Source organism: Sorex araneus, chromosome 1 (assembly GCF_027595985.1).
Source record: "Sorex araneus isolate mSorAra2 chromosome 1, mSorAra2.pri, whole genome shotgun sequence".
NCBI classification, from domain to species: domain Eukaryota; kingdom Metazoa; phylum Chordata; class Mammalia; order Eulipotyphla; family Soricidae; genus Sorex; species Sorex araneus.
The window spans coordinates 118,701,292-118,718,186 of record NC_073302.1 but is presented as its reverse complement, the minus strand read 5'-3'; the positions used below and the strand labels follow the sequence as shown (position 1 = coordinate 118,718,186).

The window sequence follows — 16,895 nt, the reverse complement described above, 5'->3', positions numbered from 1 at the left end:
ACTTGGCTTGCACATGACTAAACTAGGTTAGGTCTCTCTGACACTACATGTGGTCCTCTGAGATCCACCAGGAATGATCTCTGCTCATCACTGGTTTTGACCCCCAAACAAGCAAAAATAAGAAAATTATAGTGTCCCTCAAGTTTATATTTTCAGTTGTCTATTACTCATAAATTCTCATAAATCATCATGTAAATAGAAGAATAACTCTGAGACTTTTCATGGTATAATATTAAATATACTCAAAAGTGAATTAAATCATTTTTCTGTACTTTCAAAAATCTGATTCACTTGATCATTTCTATGGCAATAAGATGAAACTTTGGGTTGGAATCTTAAAATCTCGGTTCATATTCTGGTTTTGTTTCTATCTAGCAATAATACAAGTCCTAGAGATCCGATTTGCATCACTTTTCCCTTCTGTTTACCAAAGTGTGCCTTAGGTCCTCACCATCTGCGTGTGGAGCTGCTGAGAATGTTCAGGAATTGTTACTGAGACTTCAGCTTACTATGGGGATGCCCAAGAGCCTTAGATTCAGGCTTAATCTTATTCTTTTGATCTTAAAACAGTCAACATCTACATATTGCTGATACACTTGTTTAAATATAAGGAAGAAACTAAAAAGTAATGTTAATCTATCCAAGTAAACCGATAATATCATTAAAATTAAAACTCTTATTAAAATAAATCATTTGCTTAATTTTTATTAGTAGGTCAATAAGATCGTATTTTATCAGGAAGGTTAAATGGTGAGATGGCTAATTTTTTATTGTTGCTTTTGAGCCATACCCAGCAGTGCTCATAGTTTTCTCCTAGCTCTGTGCTCAGGGTCATTCCTGGCAGGGGTCAGAAGACACTACACAGTGCCAGGTCATCTGAGTGCAAGGCAAGTGTCTCATTTGCTGTATTCTCTCTCTGGCCCTGGTTCTATGGCTATTGTTGAGGCTCCTTTTTCTCTTTTGCTTTTGTTGTTCTTATTTTTATTTTACAAAACTTGACAAAGAAAAATATTACTTTTACTTTTACGTTTTATCTTTACTCAAGTATCTAAACTTGCTTAGAAGTAGCCATTACATCATCTTAAAGATTTGAATCTTGACTCAAGTGTTAATAAATGTAGGCTTTTAAAAACAAACTCATTCTTTTGATTTCTATATCAGAATCTTTTGAGAAGTATGTGTTCTAGGGGAGAACAGGAATAAAAGGTACTAAATTTCTTTTCACCATGTTGTGGCGTTAACGTGCAAACACCATGTATTTCAACCATCAATCAAACAAAATCAGGCTGCTCACAATGAATCAGATTATATTGTATTGTGTGATATAAATATAGCACATGCTACTTTCTCAGAAAGACTTTCCTTTTTACATAGATTCTTGCACAAGTAATATATAATCCAATTAAAAAGTTGTCAGAGGGGAGAGTCTTTCCCAATCAGTTAAGTAGATAGGTTTGAATTACAGTGTCTGTCCTTTGTTTCGTGTGTTTCTGTGAGGCTGCATTATTCAAGGGTTATCTTTGCTTTGGAAAACTTCCCTCCTTTGCCCTGAATGTTCTGTCCTTGCTTTGGGTGTCAAGTCATTCACTGTCACCATCAAGAATCAATTAAATTCAGCCAGGAATGTTCGAAGGGAGATGGTAATAAAGGGAAAAGAATTGGAAATGAATGTTTGCAGAATTTATGCTTTCAAGTGCCTATGAAATACTTATGGTTTTTAGTGTTCTGAAAAATGCATATTTACACAGGCCTGTTCATGAATAAATTTATGGTTACATTTTATATTTAAAACAATTTCTGGGTGTTATGCCACTTTTAAAAGAAGGTGGTTTATCATGGCTGTAATAAGAGGTGATTTCGATTATGTTTCCTGCTTTTCCCCCCACTGAATTATTTATTTTAATTTTTATTGATTTAATATTTGGGGTGGCATAGGGCCATAGCAGTCATTGCTTGGGGCTAATCCTGGCTCTGTGCTCTCATATCACTCCCGGTGGCACTTGGAAGACCCTCTTGGGTTCCAGGAATTGAACCCGGGTCAACCACATACAAGTCATATGCCCTATTACTCTGGTCTTTCTCTCTAAATTATCTTTGGTAACTTTCCAAAATTCAGGTTTTGTTTATGTTTTTGTTTTGGCCTTCCAACTGGCCCTCAGTCAGTCCTGGAGGTTGGGTAGGCAGTCCCTAATCCTTGAACTAGTCGGGCTGTATAGTTCAATGGTAGGGCATAAGGATACAGTAGAGCTCAGGAATTTTAGTATTGGGCACTACCAGATGATCGTAATGTTATTTGGGGGCATGGAGGGCAACATGTGGAAGTGCTCAGGGCATTTCTAGGGTCCCCCCATATGTAGGGCTCCACTACATGTCCTTGAAACAATATGTAGTGTTGGGGATGGGACCAGAGTTGATTCATGTAACAAATAGCTTCAACATCTCTACTAACTCTCTGGCCCCAGAATCCAGTGTTCTGAATGAGAATTTTTTTATTAGAACTTTCATAATTTGATATACATTAAATATTCCATTCAGTATTCCTTTTGTTTTCCTGGGCCACAGGTTTTTATTAACTTTTTAAATTACACCATTATCTAGCAAACCTTATTGAGTATTATTTGCAAAACACTTCTAGAAATTTTAAGAAGGTGATCACTATGGTGTGTAATGAACTGGACATGCTCATGGAATGTGTTAGACTTAAAAAATGAAATGTGTTTAGATTGGCCAACCAAATGTACCATTTCTAACTCAGCAGAAGTATAAAAGGGATTGCTGCTATAGAACACTTTTACAGTAGTGGCATAACAGTAGGGGACATGTTGAAGACTGGATGAGATTTGTTTTGTTTAAAAACAAAGAGTCTGTGATAAATGACAAGACACATTATTTTATGTTTCATCAAAGGAGTTTAAAGTTCAATTTTGCTTACATAAATTCAATGTGATGGAGCAAAAACAGACAATAATGCTTATATATGTAGTGAAGTGAATTTATGAAAGTATTGAAATAAATTTAAATAATTTAGATGAAATTAAAAGATGGAGAGTAGATTTAAGAAATAAACCTGGGGTTTTGGTCCTGGTTTTAGAATCTCATGGACCTCAGATAAACTGTGTTCTGTTTATAGTAATTCTGACCATAGAGATATAATGAATGGTGAAGATAAAGAACAGTCTGTTTTTCTTCAAAGTTTGCACATCAGATATCCTATGATAGGGAAGAGAATCGTAGGACTAAATAGAATTCAAGAAGTGGTTAACTAGCAGTCATTTTTGGCTTAGAAATCTGCTAAATACTTTATGCTTAATTAAAACTGAGAGTAGATTTATTGCCTTTTAATAAAAATCAAACACGGATATTTTCTCTCAGTGTTTGAGAGAAGTACCTATTGTTAATGTTTTATGTAGTGGTTAGTTAATTCTCAACACTGTTTATTATATAACTCATCCATTGTCTTTGATTTAAAATATTGCTCCAGCCTATACTGATTAATGTTTGTTTGTATATTTATCCACTATTTTTAATTTACTAAAGTTAATTATTATGGTTTCTAAATCAAAAATGGAAATCTATTGACTTTTTGAGGCATTATAATACATCTAGTTAACTCAAAAAACTATAGTAATTAAAATACTCTACTCAAATTTCTTGGGTTTTCATAGCAGCATCTCATATTCTTTATAAAAAATATTTTTTTTTTACAAAATGTAAGCTTGATATTTTTTCTCATTAGCTTGAGTAGAACTTCTAAAACTATATTGAATAATAGAAGTGCTAGTAAGTATTCGTCTTATGAAAATGTGTTTCAAAGCAGGTTATTCTTTAATATAATGTATGGCGATTGTATATATTATTAATAAATACTGAGGCATAAGAACACTGTTTTGTTTCAAAAGAATATTTGTTTTTATTATATGACTTGTTGACAATTATCAAGATGACCATGTTTCTTTCTTATTTGCTAAAATGGTCAATAATTGTAAGCGCATTACATTTCAGACTCTGAAATGAAGACAGCTTAGTCATGGGGCTTTATTATTTCAATATACTCCTCGAATGGAATCTCTATGGCTGAAGTATTCTGTCATTGCATTTTACTTTCGGATAATGTTATCAAAAGTCACACTAGTGAACTGAATCCCAAAGCTTTCACTTTTCTTACACATTCTGTAACTCCACTGTTCCTTGACGATTTTGAAAGAAATCATTGATAAATGCTTTTGTGTCTTACATTTTTGGAGTGAACACTTTGGTGAAACTTCTTATGGCTTTCCGATTTTAAACTTATTGAGACACTTTTGATATTTGTTTAAAAGATTCCCCTTAAATATGCTGCTGAGATATTATTGTCCGCCTTGCATACAAAATGTTTAGTTTAGTTTCTCTTATTTATTGACGTGAACTTTCTTCGTGTTTGTGTTCTCTTTACTGGGTTTACCAAGGCTATACTTATTTTGTCCCTTCTATGTTTATTTATAATGGTTTTCTAATGTGCTAACTTTGCATTATTGTTTTGGATGTCGTTTTCAGAGCCTTACCCGGCAGTGCCCAGGGATTCTCAGCTCTGTGCTCAGCATTTGCTCCTGGCTAGACTTAGGGAAACACAGGGTGACCCCAGGGAGTCCACCTGAGCCTTCAGCATGCAAAGTGTTCCAACCCATCAGGCTATCTCTCCAGCTCAAATTATGCTTTTAATTCATGCAGTTCTTGGAATTTTTGTTGTTCTTATTCCAACCTCTTGAATTTAAAATGTAGTTAATCATTATCTTCTTTTTAGTCTAATACTTCACCGTCAATAGATGCAGTTATGGGGCACAGTTTTGACAGAACTCCACACATTTTAATATATAACTACCATTTTTTAAAGTCTATGGGCTAAGTAGCCAGAGGTTCTGAGACATTATTGAATACCAGAGTCCCAGAATACCAGGAGGATTTGTTTAAGCACAATTTGCTGGGCCAGGAAGACTCTTAAAGGGACAGACTTCATGCTCCACAGGTGGAGGCCCCAAATTTAATTTATTAAATTTAATATAAACTAAATGTAATTATTTAATTTAATATATCGTCTAGAGAACATGACCCCCACCTACTCATGCATCCAACAAGCACCTTCTGGGTGTGGCCCTGGTGGCCCACTGAACTTGGAATCCTCAGTACAGCTGGTCTAGCATCTATCAAACCTGGCAAAGTCAGGCCAAATATAACTGGGAGTAACTCCCACTTTCTTGAGCACTGCTAGTGAGTCCCACACCCCACCCCTCCTGCTCCCAAGCACAATTGCTGTCTTCCCCCTAAGCTTCTTGTTATCTGTGGAATAAGTCTTGTAATTTTCATTTATACCAAATATCATATTCCAGTACTGCTAATACACTCAGTATGTGTGTGTGACGGGGGAGGTGAGGGGCTTGGGAGACATACTTTGTAAATCAAAATTATACAAACATTTTATTTTAATCTGAAAATACTGTAGTTAATAATTCAATGTATTGTTGCTAATGAAGATTCTTTTTTGTTAGTCTTAAACTTTTTAAAAATTGAATCACCGTTGGACACAGTTGCAAAGCTTTCATGATTGAGTTTTAATCATAAAATGACTGAGCACTCATCCTTCCACTAGTGAATATTTTCTACCACCAATGTCCCCAGTCTCCCTCCCAACACCCTAACCGGACCCTATCCCCTAACTCTATGGCAGACAATGATCTAAGTCTAAGGATCTGGTTCTAGTAGATCACTGTGGAGGGAAAGAGTAAACACTGGAAGAGGTTAACATCACAAAAATTAATGGATCAGGTGGGGGGCTCAGCTCCAATAATGTCTTATAAGCAAAATAGGAAGGAGTGTGTTGGGGAGAAAGCACTCAGCCTCAGAAACAGATGAAGAGAGAAGCCAGTCAAAATGCACCTCAATGTGGTTCTGATTATTATAGCACTGTAGCACTGTTGTAGCACCATTGTCATGTTGTTCATCAATTTGCTCAAGCGGGCAACGGTAACGTCTCCATTGTGAGAACTGTTGTTACTGTTTTGGGCATATAGAATATGCCACAGGTAACTTGCCAGGCTCTGCTGTGTGGGCATGATACTCTCGGTAGCTTGCTGGGTCCTCTAAGAGGAACAGAGGAATCGAACCCAGGTTGGCTGAGTGCAAGACAAATGCCCTACCCGCTGTACTATCACTCCAGTCCTCAGATTCTTGTACAAAACAAACAAAAAAATGGGTAAAATTAGGGACCAGGGAGATAATACAAAAGGTTAGGTGTTCACCTTGCTTGCAGCTGAGCCCAATTTCATTCCCTGCACTGCATATATTGCCCCAAGCACCATGAAGATTGACCCTGAGCACAAATCCAGGAGTTAACCCCTGAGCAAACTGTAGGGTATGGTCCCCCCCAAACATGAACAAATAAAAGAAAACCATCTTGTGTAAACGGCCTTGAGCACCAATTTAGTCACTTTCAGCCAAACAGCAAAGGGCAGAATAATAGCTGAGATATAAACTTCGCTTTCCACATCCTACTTAGTAAATCATTCCTTCAAACATTATAATAAAGAAAAGCTACATTTATGAAAAGAATGCCGAAGTGGTTATCAAAGGACATGTCTTCCATGTGTTTTATGTATGTGAATAAAATTCTTTGCAGTAAACCACCATTCGTGTTGATATTATCCCTCGGCAATCTTTTACTTCTGAGGGTATGAGCCTGGCAAGAAACATTGCAACAATGGCTTATGCTGTACAAATCACTTCATTCTTTCTTTGGGGGGCAATTTGGATCCAAAGGCCTCCAGTGGAAGAAAGAAATAAAAAGTAAATGAAATTAAAATAAAGGGGAAAGTGGAAAAGTTAGAAAACATAGCCCCAACGACAGTAAATGTTAATGGTCTGATCACACACACAAAAATTGTCCTTCACACTGAAGTGTGTATTAAATAGTAATGGATAGATATACTTCTCTGGGAGATCTGATTTGTCTAGCAAATCCTTACTGACATATACTCTCATTTACTACTATATAGCCTTTTGAAAATGCCATTCCAGCAGAGCATAAAAAAGGTTATTTAGATTAAGTATAGTTACAAGATAAGCAGTATACTGAGTTCATTGGGCTTCCTGCGCACTCATTTAATTTCCACCGCTCCATTACTCTGAATCAAACTGTCCCTGAAAGAACAAGAGGAGGAAAAGGGCATTAAAAAACACAAATCACAAAGTTGAGAGCATTCTTCTTAAAAGCAGAACGGTCTTCATGTGTTGCCCATTTACTACCATAGAAATACTTTCTTAACTTTTATAGCATGCAAAGAATGTGCACCAATCTATTAAAGAATGCAATTAAAAAAGGACTTTGAGGTGGGTTCACATTTTCCAAGTCTTTATCATTTGACATGGGCTGGGAGCTTCCAAACACTGTAAAATATTATAAATGGTATCCATTTGCATCTGGGTGCAGCTTATGGCATAATGAATGCATGACCACTTAACCATTTATTGAAATCAGGGAGATATACGATGAGACCTTCAGTGATATGTTTTAGGAGGAGGCCCAAAGCCAGGCTTTAAAGAAAGACAGAGTGCCAAAACAGTTTATCTTCTTGTACTTTTAACTTTAGTGCCATTTGAGGCTTTTGGGACTTTATTTGAAATTCAAGTAATTAACAGAACTGGAGGAAATAATTTTTAGAGGGCTCAGGTACTGTGATAAAGCATCAACGAGGAAGGCCTGACGTTTAGAGGACAGAAAATGACAGCCGTTAGCACAGAAGTTATACTGTATGATTTAAGTAATTGTTAAGACCTTTCGCATGTTCTGGTTGCATTTGACAGTGGCTGAACTTTATTAGCCTTTAATGGCCTTCATTAAATTATATTTGGTATCTAAGAGGTTATGCTTTGAATGGGGATCAGGAGGACCTTCTTTTTTTTACTAGCATTAACACCTCAGCTAAAGAGTTATGGCCCTGAGAAGTTGCTTTTAGGAAATAATGTATTTTCATCCTATTTCAGGCAATGAACAAGTGGCAATTTTTATGGATTTTTTTTCAATCCGTAGTCTCCTTCTCAATAATATTTTTAAAATCTCTATCCTAAAAAAATTGAAATCTAGGGATTAGAAAGAGGACATTTGCTTTGCTAAGGCCAACCACAGTTGGATCCCTAGTACCACTTAGGGGTCTCCAAATATCACCAGGAGTGATACCTGAGCGTTGAAAAAGGAGTAAGCCATGAGTACTGTTGGGTATGGCACAATACCTCTGTGGTCCAGTACCTACCTTCTCTCTCCAAAATAAATTCTGCCATGGACTCCAATTTTTCTAAGAGCGCCACCCTAGTTGATATTAGTTTTATACCCTTCTTGCAAATAGGAGACCCTCTCAGCACCTCCTCACTGGCAACCCTTCCCAACACACTCCAGTTAGGGTGGCGGCAGAAGGCATTTGGGAGCAGATTCTGACAGTGGTAGGGGAAGTGGACACTGGGAGATGGTGTGATGCCGAAACATCTTATGCAGGAAACACTATTAATAATAAACTGTATTGTAAATCATGGTGCTTCAAATAAAAATAAAATCCCAACTTATCTCTCCCTTATTTTCACTTTGACCAGTTCCTGTTATGAAAATATACGCTACTCATGACAAAATTCTTTTCTTCAAATTTCATCTCTAGTCTGGAATGTACTAGTGTTATTTCCATCTATTGCATCATTTTTGTTATTATTGTTGGAATTTCAGTTAAATTTCCCTTAGACCACAAAGCTGCTCTGATAAACATCCCCCATGCCCACCCCCTCTGAGCTATAAACTTCCTTTTTTTTAGTGCTGGAGCATTATGTGCCTTTCTTTTAAGGCAATATTGCTATAAAACTAATATAATAAAAACAGGTATTGCAATTTCTTCTTCATTGTATTTCTTGTACACCATAAGCACGGAAAGTACAGAAAGTTTTGCTTGTGAGTTTTGCTAGCTATATTTGATACAAAAGTAACATATTGTCATACACACATACACACTTAGTAACGATTTAGAGTATAAGAAAATATTGAACACCTTAGTAATGTTGAAAATCTGTTGGGTCATAATCAAGTATTTTATGGAAAATATTAACAGGGTTTTCCTTTCCTTTTATATTCCTCAAGTTTTCACAAAAGAAGGAATTCTGGTTTGAGGACTATGTATAGAGACTTGAAATTGCTATGTTTTCATATTTATCCTTGTCAGAGTTTTCTTCACATATAATGATCTGAAATTTTCCCTTCGTTCTGCTGTGCCCAGAGAAACTTGAAATTGTCGCAAAGGTTATGTGAATTTACTGACAGTTTATCATAGAAAAATTGTTAATTTGCCTAAATTACTTGGTTTTCATTTGGAGTTCTTCAGAATTTATATTTCTTTGATATATAAATTCTTTAATTTGAACTCAAGCTTTTCTTAAACCTAAAGAGTTGTGTCTTCTACATATATTTTGGGTTTTGGTAAAAATAATTTACACAATATATTACATAAACAGTGATATGAAAGCTTATCAGACACTTTATATGTTCTTCTTTTTTGCAGAATTCAAGAATCCTGTTACATTTATTTTGCTTCCCAGTCAAAATTAACACATTCTTACACATATTTTGTTGTTTTCATCTCTTAATTTGAATAACTATTTTTTGTCTGATTTTTAATTTTTGTTCAGATTGACAATGAGACAATGACAATTAAGGGACCATTAGAATATATCACCATATATGGATTTTGTCATTATATTAAAAACTGTAATGTGGCCAATATATGTCTATTCTGGTTGTCTGGGTATTTATTGCATAGTGTAGGATTTTGACTACTTTGCTTTTTCATCCTTGTTCTTTTAAAAATTTCTCTTTGGCAGTTCTGGGAAGCAAACCCAGGACCTCAGAATGCCAGGCTATTCCTTTATTACTAAGTCACATCACTGGGCCTCTAATCCTTAGCTTTTCCCTATTCAAAGTATATTGTAAGTTTAATGTAGATTTTCTACAATGGGCTAAGATGAACCAAATATACTCTTTATTCTTAAGCAGTTGGGGGAAAATGTATTTTTTCCAGTGGGACTTTCATTGGAAGAGTCTAAATAACACAGTAGGAAAAACTTTTTGAAGCACATAAAACCTTGGCTGTAAGATAATTTATATTGAATAGAGAGTGACAGCATAAGAAAGAAGAGTCTGTGTGTTTACACCGTTTATGTTGTTTAAGGACTTGATTGTGTATTACAATAGGTTTTGGGCAAGATTATCTGTGCATAAGCATGTAATGACATTATAATTTTAAGACTAAAATTTTTGTCCCCATACCTAGTGGAGCCCAGTGGTTCCTCTTGTCCCAGAGCTTTAGAGATGCACCAAGGTCCTCATGGGAACTTGCAGGGCAGGGCTGGAACTCGAGTCTCCTGCCATACAGAGTATGTCTTCCAACTCTTTGAACTTCTCCTTGACTCATATCAAGATATTTTTAATGTGAAAAATTTTTGTTCCAGACAAAGACCTGAACTACCAGGATGTACTTCAAATTCTTGTTTGTATGAGCAGAGAGAACTTCTAGGTTATACATCAAATTGTTCCAAATGCCTTTTTCCCCTAAAGTGGAATCCCACTTTATTTTCCAGTATCTTCGGGGTTTTATGTTGAGGGATTATATTTCCCTTGCTTTTCTTTGGCTTCTAAAAGAATTGTCCGGCTAAAGTGAGGAGCAGCATGTGATGCTGGTCTACTTCCATCACACATGAACCTTCATACAGTATGTAGCACTGTAGCACTGTCGTCCCGTTGCTCATCGATTTGCTCGAGCGGGCACCAGTAACGTCTCCATTGTGAGACTTGTTACTGTTTTTGGCATATCAAATATGCCATGGGTAGCTTTCCAGGCTCTGCCGTGAGGGTGGGATACTCTTGGTAGCTTGCTGGGCTCTCCGAGAGGGACAGAGGAATTGAACCCAGGTAGGCTGCGTGCAAGGCAAATGCCCTACCTGCTGTGCTATTGCTCCAATCATACAGCATAAACACCATAAAATCACTCCTGCCAGAAAATTACACTGTAGGCACACAATTTTACTAACACTTAAAACAATGTTAAAGCATTACCATTTAACAAAGAATTCAAAAAAGTTTTTTTTCTTATTGCTTTGAGGCCACTCGCAGCAGTGCTCATGGTTTACTCCTGGTACTACACTCAGGAATCACTACTGGCAGGCTCCGGGGTAGTATATGGGATGCCAGGGATTGAACCCAGATTGGCCCCATTCCTGTTGTATTATCTCTCCACTGCAAAGTATTTTTTGGTGAGCCTAGGAGTCATTGATTAGGCAGTAATATGGTACATCTTAACATGACTCTTTTTAAAAAATTTATTAGAACACCATGATTTGCAAAGTTACTCATAGCTGAGTTTTAGATGTAAAATATTCCACCCCTGATGCCATCACTAATGCCAGTGTCTCTCTACTCATGTCCCAGGCGTCCTTCCCACCCCAACCCGCCTTTGGCAGTCACATTTTTAGGTTTGGTTGTTGCCATTTGTATCTCATGCTTCTAGTGTTGGTTTTGTGGTTTCTCTGCATCCCTGGTCCACCTGAGACACTCCATCCTTGCCCCTAGTCACTTTCCTTCAGCTTCATATTTCTTCCCTGAATTTCTGTCTGTCTCTGTCCTTCTTCTTTCTGTTCTCTGAGGTCATGGGTGATCTAGGCAGTTCCCCTTTAGTACATTACATCACCCAATTATTCTGTATTCACAGATAATCAAGAAAACCCTGTGTTCATCCTCTGAGCTGTTTCACTTAACATGATCTCTTCCATTTCCGTGGCTCTTATTATAAGCAAAAAAAAAATAAAGTGAGTTTGTCATTTTATCATTTGCTTCTTTTTCCTCCCCTCCTAGTTGTAAAATCTGGGACCTGGGAATATCAATTTTTATATAATATCAAGAACTGGAATTAAGTTACAAGTACTTGCCACTATAATAGAGCTAGAGACACCACAATCATAGTGTCTAAATAGTATTTACCAATGTTTGAACTGTTGGTGAGAGATTACTGAATATGGGTTATTTGAAGAGAAAGAACTATGAGCCTGAGAGAGACTTAAATTCCACAGTTAGATTAATTTAATGCCATTTTATTACATATTGATTTAGCTGCTAATTTAATTTGCAGTGTTCCTCTTTTCATTGTTTTGCGCCCCGAACTCCTGCTTGGGAAAAACTCCCTTGTCTGTCCCATGGAGTTTTTCTTTATAGATTTGCAAATCGCAGCTTTTTATGGTGACCAATTTTTTGGTCACCAATTTGCAGGTGACCACGTGACTCATATCTGTGCAATCAAAATGCCATTATTCAAGCTATTACTGATGAGCTCAGAAATAGACATAAAACACTAGAAAAATAGATTGCAAGGGGTTTTCTATACAGATACTTAAAACTATAATTTCTTTCCTTAGAAGTTTTCAGAGGACTGGTAAAAATTTGACGCTGTTGTGAGTCATTTTCTTCAACTCTTTAATGAAACAATGAGCTCAACACAGACATGAACACTGTATAAAACAAGAAGAGGTTAGAGAGAGAGAATGAGAGAGAGATACAGTGAAAAAGAAATAGAGATAGAACTTTAATAATCCCCAAATTATTTCATCTTTGTATTTGCCATATACAGGCGTAATGAAATAAGGTTTTGGTTAAATTAATTTAGATAAGAGTTGTGACCAAAGTTTTTGAATATAAACTTGAATTCAATAGACAATGAAAAACATCTTGAACAATTCCTGTTTCTTTTCCTTTATGAACACTTTATAAGGAAAGGGAATGGAAATGCAAATTTTATTGATGTTTTTTGAGCTTGCATCTAAGCAGGTATATAAACTGTTTTATACTTATTTAAGTGAAGTTATAATGTTTTTTGAATGATGCTAAAGTTTTCCTTGATGTACTTTATTATATAAAAATTATATATTACATTAAAAGAAAATGTTCAATTATATTAGTGAAATTTATTAACATCCATTAAATATGCTGTATGTAAATATTCCAGAAGTTTATTTTATATTTTATGATTTTCCCATATTTTCTTTTCTTTCTTTCCCTCTCTCTTTCCCTCCCTCCTTCCTTCCTCCCTCCCTTCCTCCCTCTCTTCTTCCCTCCCTCCCTCTCTCCCTCCCTCCTTTCCTCCTTCCTTCCTTCCTTCCTTCCTTCCTTCCTTCCTTCCTTCCTTCCTTCCTTCCTTCCTTCCTTCCTTCCTTCCTTCCTCCCTTTCTCTCTCTCTCTCTTATTTCTTTCTCTCTGACTTCTTGGTCAATATTTTGTTACTGTCTTTGCAAAATCTCTATACAAAATCACGGTTTGATTTTTAGCTCTCAGCAGCCTGTTCCTTAGCACTGAGGAAACTTGATTTCTTCTAGGCTACATAGTCTTTCTGCTGGGCAAGACAGTTTGAGATGGTTCCACCTCTTCTTTTTTTAAAACACACACACAACTTACAATCATAGGAAATAGACTGTTACAAAGCTGTTCATGATTGATTTCAGTCATACAGTGTTCCAACACCCATCCCTCCACCAGCGCACTTTCCCAGCACCAGTGTCCCCAGGTTCCCTCCCATCACCTCCCCACTCCCCAACCACTTCCTGCCTCTATGGCAGATGCTTTTCTCTCTCTTCTTTTTAACTTCTCTCTTAAATTTCTCCTCATCAAAAGGGCTGGCCCGTATTGCCACATGAGCTTTCTTATATATACATCTGGTCCATCATGTCTGGAGTTATGTTGTTCTTTGTGTATTGAGAAAACTATTTCTTGTAGGCATCTTCATCTTCTTCTATCAGATAACACGTATATTCTGCAATGTTCTGCCCCATAATGTGCTTCTGATGTCCTTCAGCATTGAATTTCTTCCTTTCTAATTCACAAAGAGTCATTTGCACTGGGAGGAATAGACGATCCCGAAATCCACAGTTCCTTGCACAGCTGCCAGAACTTTGTTTCTCGTTGTAGTTCTGGCAAGTCCTGCATCCAAATAGCAGGTGAAGGCACCAGGTTGTTCATCATTGCTTTCCACCTTATATGCATCACCAGTGTCCTGCACATGGCCTCGATTGATCTTGTCCATGCCAAATCTACAGCAGAAGGCCAACCTTCACACCATATTCTGCAAGTTCATGACCACATGCCGTACGGACTATCACATCTCCTATAGGAGCATACACAATCTGGCAAATCTTGGCTCCGTTGGTGACATGGGCTATGATCCTGTATTTGGGTGTGTTGTGTTTATTTTTATCCTGGATTACCAAACGTTTCTGAGCATAGTAATCGGTTTGGCCCTCTTGCTGTCTTCGAGATTTCACTTGATATCTCTTGAAGTAGGCCTTATTCTTGACAAATACAGCAAAACCCATTCTTCGGAACGAAGATTGCGATCTGTGGTTCGACAGGCTGAGCAGCCCCCTGGGGGTAGAGAAAAGGCCACAGCTCCGGGCGCAGGCACCTGATTTTGCCATATTTTCAAAATTATTATTTGCAAAACAGTAGTCCAAAAATGACAATTTTTGAAGGTGGGCTGATTATTTACAGTACTTTTATTTAATTCTTAGTAACTTTAAAAAATCATTTTCAAAATGAAATAAGTGGTAAACTTCTAAAAATGTATCATTTTATAAATGCAAATAGATCAGAATTTGCATACAGAAAGATACATGGATAGGAAAGGTTTTTTCAAAAACAACTATATGTATTTGGTAAATGGTTGTTCCATAATGTTAATACTGAACAACGATATTTTTGTCTAAACCTTGCTTCCTATAATTGCTGATTAAAATATCAATGCTTATTACAAAAAAGGCATGAACTTAAAACTATTAACACGTAACCTAATGGTGTGTTATGGAGAACTTATGTTAAGAATTCAACAAGATTTATGATACCTATTTTTAAAAAACTTCTGACACAATATGAGTTGTCCCTGTTTTACCGTAAGAAAGTACGTTAGAAAGTAATCACAACAATACAACAGCAATTTCTGAATTGCACAGGTCTTTTTGATGAACATATTCTGAACTTCTAAACAACTCAATAATCTTGTAGTCCAGATAGTATCTTTATTTTTAGCTATCATATCAAATTGGATTTTTAGTCAAACTTCAGAATTTGAAGAGATAGATACAGCTATTATCTACTCCAGTACTTCACCAATTTACAAAAATTTATTCTATAATATTTTTAGAGGTAGAAATATATGTGCATATGTAATGATGAGTACATATCTTTAATATACATGATTAACATTTAAAATGCATATCAAAGAGTTTGTCTCATGTATAGGAATAAAAATTGTGACACTGGCCATTATAAGGTATTAAAAAATTCATGGTAACTTTTGAAGAAGGAGGAATGTTATTAACCTTGGTGTCTTGACCAAATTACAATTTGGGTAATTACATTTGTCTTCCCTAATCTCCCTTTCAACTTTCAATTGGGTAGTGTATTCTTAATGGATTTCATTACCAAGCTTCCCTTAGGATTTAAAATAGGACTTATCTTCTAAAACTGGGTTCACTCCAAATTTATGTTCTTTTACTTCAATTGAGCTGTCACTGAAACTCTCCAGTTGTTGGTCTTTGTGTTTGATTCATTCCTCTTATTTATTCATTTGTTTGCTTTCTTATTTTAGCTCTTCCAAACCATTTCTATTGTTCTTCAGATACAAGCACACAGGTGAGTTGAGAAATTACAGCGGGTAGGGTGTTTGCCTTACACTTGGCAGATCTCGGGTTCCATTCCTCCATCCCTCTCGGAGAGCCCGACAAGCTACCAAGAGTATCTCTATCTCGCCCACAAAGCAGAGCCTGACAAGCTACCTGTGGCACATTCGATATGGCAAAAATAGTAACAACAAGTTTCACAATGGAGACATTACTGGTGCCCGCTCTAGCAAATTGATGAGCAATGGGATTGACAGTGACAGTGACAGTGTCAAGAATGTCATCACTCTCCCAACTCTGATATTACTTAAAACTCTCCATGAGCTTACCAATAGAAAACATTGTTCTTTCTTATATAAGAGATACACTCAATTCTTATCTTACTGGAAAAAAATAATAGTTATTTAGGTTGGACATCTATGATCTACCCATTTTGTTGGAAAGTATCTTTCTACGATCACATCCTTGACTTGAAATTTTGCATATCATTCTACTATTTCTTTCTTCTCCACTTCTGCAGTTTGGAAAGGATGGCTTGCCTACAATATACCTTCCTTCCTAAATGTCTTTACCTGTGCTCTTTTTTCCTCCTTTTTCTTTTATTATTCTATCTCACTTTCAAATCAAATAAATATATTCACTATATTCTCTAAATACATAAAACCATTTTTTAAAAATCTTCTTAGGGGAAAAATCTATATTGTCTTGCTTCTCTAGTCCTTAGGCAATCAGATATTCCTTTTCTCACTCTTTTATCTCTATGTCCTAACTTCTCTTTTTTCCATCAATTCCACACAATATGATTTCTTCTTCTGCCATTCATTTAAGCTGTTCTTGAAAGAAATCAGCAAATTTCGAATTGCAAAATCAATACTCTTTTCCTAGCACACAAAATGTGTATTTGTCTTTTGACTGCCTCAATTTTATAAGCTTTATATGCTTTTCATTTTTGTACATTTTGTTCATCTGATATTCTTTTGAATTTGCAAATTTAACTTTTGTGATATTTTTTCTTTTTGAATTTTAGTATAAGATCTTTCCAGTGTTTTGTCTTTGACCTTCTTTTCTTTCTATAGACCCTTTATTTATTATCAGTATTCATCTCATATTTTAGCAAAAAAAACTGACAGGAAAACATACATAATTTTTATATTCACCATGTGCCAGTTGTTGGAGTAAAA

The 16,895-nt window shown here is 36.1% G+C and overlaps 1 pseudogene; it reads right to left on the bottom strand.

Annotated features, from left to right (window-relative positions):
• Positions 1 to 13,367: 13,367 nt before the first annotated feature.
• On the bottom strand, positions 13,368 to 14,412 carry LOC101550142 (60S ribosomal protein L5-like; annotated as a pseudogene).
• Between the last annotated feature and the right edge of the window lie 2,483 nt (positions 14,413 to 16,895).